We start from the raw sequence: 10,546 nt of genomic DNA on the forward strand, positions 1-10,546 counted from the left end.
CTCTTTTAGATCATGTTTACATGCACCTCACCAGGAAATGTCAAAAAGGTAATTCTACTTGATAAGTTGGGTGGTTTTTTAAGTGCCAAACCGAACCGTTTAAATTCCCCTGGTGTGCAGTATTTAGTGAGCATCTGATGTCATACCTGTCTGTTAATATCGCACCAGCTTGGAGTAGCCATAACAAGCACTCAGGGTGGCCCCCAAATGCAGCAATGTGAGTGGGTCGTCTGTGCAAACCTGGAGGTCACCGCATTCACACCACAGCCACCTGAACCAGACGCATCACACACTCCAGCTGTGAAGACACAAGGGCAATGCATGGAAACTCAGTTCATTTGAATGTGTGTGCAGCGATTCATTAATTCATTGCTTTCCAGGAAGAGACATTGGGCAGGTATAGACAAGCATACTACAGTAGCTGGTTAGAGAAAAAATGCAACGCTATTGTGTGGCCTGGCTCAGTCTTCATAGCTCTTGCTTTTGGCATGCATCCAATTAATGTTCAAACTGTTACTGGTAGGCCTGCTTCACAATGCCAGCGAGTTAGTGTAAACACAAATCTTAGCATATGTGTAAGGTGTGATTCTTTAGGAGCGGCCAGTTCGTTAGAAAGGCATCCTTACTGTTAAACGCTGACTTGCAAGTTACCAGACGTTTTAATATAATGTTAAAGCTTTCGAAAAATATTTCAGACTGAACCTTGGAAACGTAGTTGTGTGTTCAGATATCACCTGGTTTTCAATCATTTTACCGTGTTTATTATCATTTAATCAATTCCGTTTAAATTAACAAGCAAAAGTCAAACTCACGAAGGTTTATTTTTCTTTCTAGCTATGTCCAACGTCTCATCTAACGACCATTACATTAATGTTAAAATTGCACGAGGTAACGTTAAGCTTTTTACTCGCAAAACCTTAACGCTACTACATTCAAAAGCGTAACGTCGCCTTAATCTCATCTAACATGTTAACTGGATATATCAGTAGCTAGCTACAGTCATGAAATATAAGTTAGCTAGCTAACGTTAGAGAACAGTATCAATTCAACGTTTATTGTCCATTCTCCAACTACAGTTAACGATGGCTGCTTTTAGTTTTATCAGCCAACATCAGGAAATGGGCCGAGACGAGAGGCTTAACTATGTCGCAGATCGTTGGCGCTCATTATGGAGACCAAAATGTTCCACTCGGGAAAGGCGCTGTCCTTCAAACACCAGGCTAGCGATATAACTAGCTACCTTTCCGAAATGAGCGGCCCAGTGTATGGGCGTCCAGCCGTAGAAAAGTGTCCTCCACCGTGAGGTCAGCCGGGTTTGAGGTGCAATGGAGCAGGGAGCACAAGGCACCGACATCACCATCCCTGCATGCCCGGTGAAGAGGGAAGCGGCTGTTTAAGACCTCTCGCTCGAGAATCCAGACTCCAGACCCCACCGACATTGTAGAAAAATGATAAATGCCTAACGCTAACTACTTTAAAAACAGACAACAGAATAACTATCGTTCGGTGCATATGTATCACAACACGCGCCACCCTGACCGATGCGATTTTTGTTTCTCTGCCTGACAACACAAAGCAGAAAGGTCTTATTATACATCGTGGGCAGAGCACGCGCCTGAGTAAAAACTTGACTTGAGAGGAGCCAAGTGAGCTGCAAACTGCGGACTGGAGCTCACATTCCTGACTTTTGTTCTTTTCCTTCCTTTTTACTATGTCGCCACCTTCTGGGCAGTAGAATGTCTGAGTTCTGAGTTTAAAAGACTGATGAGTTTTCATGAATACCTTTAACTGTCTATGAAAATAACTTAAAAAACAAGCTGGTAGGAAGACACAGCACATAGATTTGATTTTGCACATCCTGCACTAAACATATAACCTTTTTATTGGTAATAGTTTAAACTGTACATGTTTGTATCTGTATTAATTGCTTCATTTTAATATGTTTATTTTAAGTATGCACCAGGGCAAATTCTTCAAACTACTGAGATCTGTGACATGGCTGATAAGGGTCTGAAATGACCTTCGTCCATACTAGCCCCAAAAAAGATCTTTTCGAATGATAGGGAACAAAATTCTATTTTGTGCAAAAGTCAATTCTAAAGTTCAACCAAAATTGACATGAGTTTCAGTAATCTGAGTTTGACAAATCAAGTGGATATTTCCAAAGTTAGTCTTTATAGTAATAGATTCCATCTTTATTTTACTATAGACCTGCCTTCCTGTCTAAGAGACCACAAATGTCTGAGCCAGCGGTCATGGAGACAGTTTGTTGTAGACTGAGAGTCGATGTTTAGAGACTTCATTCAAAGGGTGACGGAGAACAAGAACAAGATGTTAATACAGTAGGCCAAATCCCTCTTTCAATCACAAGCAACATTAATCAACTTAGTACACTAGCCTGCTTCTTGGTTAACTACCAAAATGGGCTCTTGGTCAAAGCCTGGGCTAGCATATGCTCACACTACAACACAAGGCTGGGCAATACCAATTTAATTATCAACATTTTATTTCATTTAATAGTTTTATTTCAACAGCTGACAGTGGGGAAATAAGTACAAGAATATGCACTACCAAATGTTTAAAAAAAAAACCTATATCACAAGTAGCCTAAAAGTCCTGTTTTCAAAATGTTACTGAAGTATAATGTAAGTTACCTCCAAGTGATAGTTAAATGTTGTGTTCTTCTTCACCACAAGATAGCAGTATACAACAAGAAAACACACCACATGCAAGGGTTCTGAGCAGTGTAGACATACAAGAGATGATTCAAGTGGGGATACGAGGATCTCTGCCTTTTTAATGTTTATCATACTTTTTTAAAGGTTTTTTTTGGGGGCGTTTGAGGCCTTTATTCCACAGGACAGAAGACAACATGAAAGGGGAGCGTGAAAGGGGAACGACATGCAGCAAAGGGCTGCAGGTCAGAGTCAAACCCTCGGCCGCTCTGTATATGTGCGCGCCTGCTCCACCAACTGAGCTCACCCAACCACGTATTATCACTCTTATGGTTACTTTTTAAATAAGGTTTATTCTTTGTACAAAAACTATTGACAGTGTAGAACACATGAAAACTATGTTAGAAGCCACCAGCTATGACTGTTTTCAAGGTGAAGTATTATTTTGTACGTTAGAGGGAGATATTGCCTCTAGTTGCAGTCACCTTGGCTGCTTGATGAAAGTCATGTAGTGTTGATTTCACTCCAGAGAGCCACAGGAATCCTATTATGATTCAACACCAATCAATAGCAGCAGTCTAAGATTTAGTTCTGACGTAATATATGAAGCCCTGGCGTTTGTATTATCCTGGCTTTAGTGTCATCCTTAATAGTTTGGATTCTTAAGCTACATGGAGGTAGAAAGCAGACACAGTTTCCGCAGTTGCTCCAAAGCAACAACCATCCACCCGTCCATTTTTCTAAACCAGCTTATCCTGTGGGGGATTGCGGTGTGCTGGAGTCTATCACAATATGCACTGGGCGAGCTCCAGAGCGGCTTTCTGTTATGAGAAAGGCTTTGGAACGTGAAGAATGTTAATGAACCTCAGCGGAGGGTCACACTAATATTACTGCCGTGATGATGTCACCATTGGGTTAAAGTTGCCAACCATTTACCATGCTCTGTGGAGGCACTACAGCACCCAGTTTTCCCAAGGCCCCTACTTTACCTCTATGTAACAAGTGAAAAACACACACACACACACACACACACACACACACACACACACACACACACCACACGCACACACTTTAATGAATACGCATGAATAAATCAAATGTTCCAAATATAGAACATATAGAACAGAGATGTTACTTATCGCAATATATAGGAACCAGTTTCACTCTTATTGTGTTAAAAATGTACCCACTTTACAACAGGCTATGATGCAGGCTTTATTAAACTGAATATTAGTATTACAGTCCATAAAAACAAAGATTCATACAAGCTATTTTGTTTTATGCATAACCCAACCTTTAGTGTCTCTTTAAAAGAGTGCTCCACCAATTTAGCATCATTCGTTCTGCACTTATGATGAACAGTTTATGAAAATTAAAAAGAATCCAGATATAGTGTATTTAATTCATTCTTCTTCCTTGGGAAATCCTGGTGCATACGTTACCCATAATGCAACCCTCACAATGCAATACATTTAACAGGAGGGATTGACATCCCAGTGTTATGTTTTAGAACATGAACAGTATGGTATTGTTGCATCGACAAGAAACGCCTTAAGGCTGTCAGGGAGTACAATAAAGAGAGCACAGTGTCTTTTGTGCATCGCCTACACCCTCATCATAAGATGTGATTAATGTCACACAGAGAATAGTTCTACTCCTCTGACAACGTTTGGAAGCACAGCAATTACGTTGCTAAAATAAGCTTTGTAACCCAAAAGTGCACAGGTTTGAAGCATATCACAATACTACAGTGTACTGTAACTGAGCAACAATAAGAACAAAACATTTGCAGTAAAGTTTCATATATTTTGAACTGATAATTTAACTTGTCATTCAACCAGTGCAAAACAAATGGAGTCAAACAAGCAAACACATTATTTGGTTTTCTTTCACAACCAGAGCTTACTGTAAGTTGTGTTTTTACTTTTAGATCATCTTGTCTGTTTAAAAGTAATGTGACTGCATATGGTCTTTATAATGAGTTATCTTTCTGTCTTTTCATGCGTCACTCCAATGTGAATTTGTGAACCTGCTGCCAGTTCCTGTGTCCTAATCTCTGTCGTTGACCTTGATTACATGTCTACACAGGAATGTCCGCTGATAGTTTATCAGGCTGGTTAAATATCCCACCTGACTACTGTCTGTTTGCTGAGATCAAAATAACTAGACTAGAAACAACAGCCCTTTTCACACATGCCCTGCAACCCTGAACTTATCTAGATTTTACAGAGCTGTACGTAAGAACTAAATTGTCCGAAACAGTTGGACTGAACATTAAACAGACTTTATCCTGCCAGCCCCCCTAGTACAAAGTCCATGTAATGTCTAATTGAGCCCATGTGTGAATAGAGCTGGTCACTGTGAAGAGAATTCACAGCAAGCAAGTGAGCGTGTTGATGACGTTTCTATCATGCAGCTGGCGCGAAACCACAAGAATACAAAAGTCCAAGGGTGAATAAGGGGGGTAATTTACATGAAGGCAGCAACAAAAATGTCTTACTGGAGAGAAGACAAAACGCTGGAACATCTGTACAGCTACGTGATGTGTCGTCCTGCCTCCTGCACGCTCTCCCCAGGCGGTAACCATCGCCTAAACCAGAGTGTTTCCAGTCGGTGAGAACGCTTCTGATATGGACAATCTCCTGTTGTGTTTTAAATGTGTGAAAGGGCAACTCTCAGACTCAATGTCTGTAACTGATTCTCCAGAAATTGTCTTGAGTTCATATGAGAAAACGGCTATTCTCACTTCAGTCTACTTAGTAATGGCATTATGGCAATGTGGCAATATGGCAATGGCAATGACAATTACTAAAACACTTAGTAATCCCTTTACCTCAACACTAATCATCCTGCTGAGTTCTGCCTCAGCTCTGATGAAACCAGATTAGGCAGAGCACAACTCCTTTGTGATGCATACAAACATGGTCTTCCCAGTCTTCCCTTCACATGGTTTGAACCATTTCGCTCTGACTGGAATTTAGTGCTGCCCAAGACAAAAGTGATTGGTTTAAAGAAATGCAAAACAACCCAGATCGTTTTTTTCTTTTATCCCAGAATGTATCTGTGGCCAGACCTCCACAGCGATATTGAGATAGATCTGACAATACAAGACTATAAACCTGATTGAGATCTATGCTTCTTCTTTCAGAAAATCAAAACATTTTAAAGATGTAAAAACAGTACTTCAAAATCTAATCTAATCATGAGGCTGAATCTAATTTCTCTGTCTTACCCCTTCTCCTTAGTTTTTGCGCATTCACGTGAGAGTAAGGGCTGTCCCAATACTCCTTTTGATCAAGGGCTAGGAGTAAGATGAAGGGGTGCACAGCCCTTAAAACCAAGGGAGGACGCGAGCTTACTTGAAACCGAGGGGTTCCATGTACATTGTCCCATTTTATAGGGGTATGATTTCACCCCTAGCCCTTACCACTCAGTTAAGGGGAAGGGGTAAGATAGAAAAATGGGATTCAGCCTTAGAATAATAAAAGTCCAAGTTTAGGGTGTTACATCAATTAAGACGTTTTAATTACTATTAAAAACATTTGCTGATGTGTTTCAATCTGGTGCCCTACCCTACACTTGGAGAAAATCACCAATCATGGTTAAGGCTAGGATATGCTCAAAACAATTAAGTCTGTTAGACTTATTAGACTTACTTTAGTTAGTATATATTAGATATATGAATTAATTGAAAAGTGAATAATGTTCATTATGTCAAGTCATAATGTAACCTAAAGCTATTGTGAACCAATCGCATCTCATCTTTTTATGTTGACCCTCTTTTTTCTCATTTTATATTTTTTGTTGTTGATTTCTTAGGTTTTGTTTTGTCCCATTTGGAAGTTAAAACACACCAAAATGAGTAAAATAAACAATAAGTGAAATTGTATTGTGGATTTCAGAGTCTTCTGCAAATATCAATTACATCTTGTTCGAGTGTATCAGCCAAATTGCCAAACTTAAAGCTGTCAGCATATGTCAACATATTCAGAAATGTCATTCAATTAAAGATTTGTTGTGTTTATTTCTGACATACATTGTAAGAGAACCCCTGTCTTGTTCATTTCCTCACTACACAAGCATGCGGAATCACAGAATAATGGGCAGACTATGTGCTGCAACAAGCCCTCGCACTTCCCAAGTATTTCCTTTTCCTGCCATTCTTATCTAGGTCAAAGGTAATAATCCATCCCTTAAGACTACAGCTTCCTTCTGCTGTAAATCTTTTCCCAGCCTCAGACTGACCAGTATTTCAGGTATCAGCGATTAAACAGCGGGAGGGTAAGTTTAAACAATATGTCAGCAGAATCTTATCCACATATAGCGCTCTCAAAGTGAGGTTCAAACATGCCACCATTAGTGATATTTATACTTGCACAGGTTTGGTGAGATATTTCCTCATGGGGTGAGTGCTCACACAAACCAAGTGCCAAACTTAAACGTTGAACACTCTGTAATGTCAGAGGAGCTTTTACAGCCAATCAAACCATTTCTGATGGCCACCGATCTAGGTATAAGTATTGTCAGATGCAGTATTAAATTAAAACTAAAAGAAGATTATTTTTGTTATATCAGTCTTTTGAGATTAGAAATGCTAAATGCACTATTCAGTATGACAATTTTGGTAATTTCTTAAAACTCTATGAATGTCCCAAACTGAAAGAAAATATACAGTAGTCTACTGATTATTTGCTAACACTGTTCACACTGCGCAGTTTGAAGATAGAGGTAATTTTGCTGACACAAATACACATAATATAACTAATAAATAAATAAGTAAATACAGGTGTTTGGAAAATTAAAGCATATGCACAAGTTAAATTATCCTATGAATATGTGAAGATTTTTTTAAGAGAGGTCAAAAATCGCTCCACTTTGCTCTTGATGTATTTGTCGTTGACAAATTGACCCCTAATTAGAGTAAAGTTTATTTTTATATAACACTTTTGTAGATCAGACCTCAAAAAAGGTTTCAAAATATAAGACAAAAGCAAGACATAAAGTAGGAGAGTATTTAAGTAAAAAGAGAAAAGCTCAATACAGCAAGACAGTGATTGTCATATAACTTCATACAGTATGTCACAGATATGTCATTCAAATGAACAAAACCTACATGATGAAAATTAACTCAAGGTCCACTTACTAGCGTTTTCTGGAGGTTTCAGTTGCATCTAACAGTCTTCCTCAGCCGATAGAGCTTGCTCGGTTCATGACAGCTGCTCCAGAAGCACACAACTCGAAGTACTTTGAAACTTACTGGTGTTTCTCATAAAGTTCAACAGCCTTATTTTAGAGCTTGGCAGAGTGCTTGTAGTTGTTTTGAAATTTCTGAAAATGTCTGTTCTTTGTATTGGTTCGTTTGCCCTGTGTGAAGAAGAGTTTTGTTCATTTATGGTCTACTAAACTGCATCTTTTGTTTACATGACCTTGTTTTATTGCATTTACAGTAATTAGATGTATTTACTATCAAAATTGTACGTCACTGTGACTAGAAATACCTCCTCAGTCAAAGCTGTCAGCAATAACCCATAAGACTGTGTAACATGTACCAGTACCAGAATGGTAATGTGAGACTCTCCATCACTTTGTGGTCGTTCATTGGTGGACTGTGTGCAAGATTTCCCCTTCCTTTTCTCTTCCTTGCTGTCTTATCTTAGGGCTGCACATGCTGATTCTCCTTCTCTCTCTCTCTCTCTCTCTCTCTCTCTCTCTCTCTCTCTCTCTGACGTGTTTTACCTTCCCCCATATTGGTCCTTTTTACATAGATGGATTGGATTGCATGTGATTGATCTGCACTGTGCCATTTCTGGTGTTGTGTGATTTATTGCGTCAATGCAGAGAGGAAGTATGCTATATTGTCACAGACATACAAAAACTCCCACACACATACACACACACACACACACACACACACACACACACACACACACACACACACACACACACTCACACACACACACACACACACACACACACACACACATACAAACACACACTGTTAAACTATCTGTTGTTCAAAGTATCAGTCATGCTGTTGCATATTGCTTTGTTCTTTGTTCTTTTACCACATTGTCAATTTTTCTGCATGGCATGAATATTTTGAGACTGTAGAGCACCTGCAGCATATGTTTATTAGATTACAACATATAAAACACTGCACCTGTCTCCGTCTATCACAAAAATACAAGACTATGGAACACGTATTAGAGGTCATTAGTCACTTATGCACCCAGTGGGGTGTCCTCCAGGGAGCAGCAAGGCGATTGTCAAACCCAGCAGTGATGCAGTCTTTCTGGGCATGCTGGTGACGGAGGAGGGGGCTGGCTGCAGCTTTGGAGGTGACATCAGTTGCCTCTGACGCCAGCACAGCATCAGCTCTTACAAAGAGAGATTGTGGTTAACAGTTTTTTCTTCTTCTTTCTTTGTCTATCGGAAGAATGTTAACGAGTTGTCATGTCTTTTAATTTTAATGTAATGTATTAATCTGATCTGTTTTATGATGTATTGATGCATTGTTGCTTGTTTTTTACTGTGCCTGTAAGGTGTCTCTGAGTGCATTGAAAGGCATTATTAAATTAGAGAAGAAATTAAGTGGCCGCCACTACTCTTTTATAAAGAGATTTAAACACAGATCTTTCTATTGTCTCTTTTGATTTATGGTTGTAGCCACGCAAGCATCTTTGGCACTAAATTACATACATATGCGTATTCATATTTCCCAGGCGATGAATCTTACAGAATTTTGTTAGACTTTAGTGATCACCCAACTTTTCCTCTAGTGCCACCAGCAACTAAAAAAAAACACTTCAAATTTCTTAAGAAGACTTCCAAACCCAAGTCGCTTGCAGCCATGTAAGTGTAGTGCTTGAAATGTCCATGATCTGCAGTCTTGCAAGGAATTCAGTGTTTTCATTTTAAAATCACTCTCTTTAAACATTTCATACTCTTATTTTTACACCCTACATTACAGGGTTGACCAGAAACAATGGAGATGTTGTCAAAAAAATGGAAGGGGCCACAGTGCAATACAAAGAGGGTGTGAATGTCCTTAAAGGAGAAATCTGGCCAATTTTTATGTTAATCTTGATTGCCATAAATATGCAAGTACTTTCGATTGAAAAACCCTGACCTGAATCGGTGTAGGCTACACTGAGTAGCTGCAGCTAGGTGTACAAGCTTCCACTGAACTAAAATGGCAGTTAACGGGGCAAGTTTTAGAGTGCCTTTGTGCCTCTTAACAGACACACAATTAATATGTCTGTACAACATGAACAGGGCCGTCACGTAACCTTAAGATGCGTTTTAAAGTCAGACAATGTTTTTATTCACCTTCCCTGTCTCAGCTCCAGCACATTCTGTTAAATTTCCATTTTGTGTTTTTCTTCTCAAGTTCCCAGAAAATTAAGAGTGGGAAGTTAAAATCCCTAAATGTAGATGCCACTATACGCCATCCTTAATTAAAACAATTAATGCCATTTATAAGTTTGCAGCCCAGTGATTTCACACCGTCACACAGACTCACATTTGCTGGTAAACACATGCTGAAGCCAACTTAAGTCTTAAACATTACACGACACCTGTCATAATCACTCAGCAGTGTCCGCTAAATGCCAAGGAAGATTATAGCAGATGTCATGTCATGGATTACGGAAGCTTTATGTATGTACAGTGCATGTATGAATATTTTCCCGTCACCTCTGTGGAAATGCCATAGGCAACCACTTTAATCTCATTTGTGTGGCTGTACGTTGTGTGTTCTGTTGTGGAGTGTATCAGTGTGTCTCCAACAGCTAACATACAGCTCCTTGCAGTGTTTTTCTTTCCCAGTCCTGAAGTCTATCTGGCTGTCTCTCATAGTATTGTGGGGGGAG

Source organism: Etheostoma spectabile, unplaced genomic scaffold, assembly GCF_008692095.1.
Source record: "Etheostoma spectabile isolate EspeVRDwgs_2016 unplaced genomic scaffold, UIUC_Espe_1.0 scaffold00000651, whole genome shotgun sequence".
In the NCBI taxonomy this organism is placed as follows: domain Eukaryota; kingdom Metazoa; phylum Chordata; class Actinopteri; order Perciformes; family Percidae; genus Etheostoma; species Etheostoma spectabile.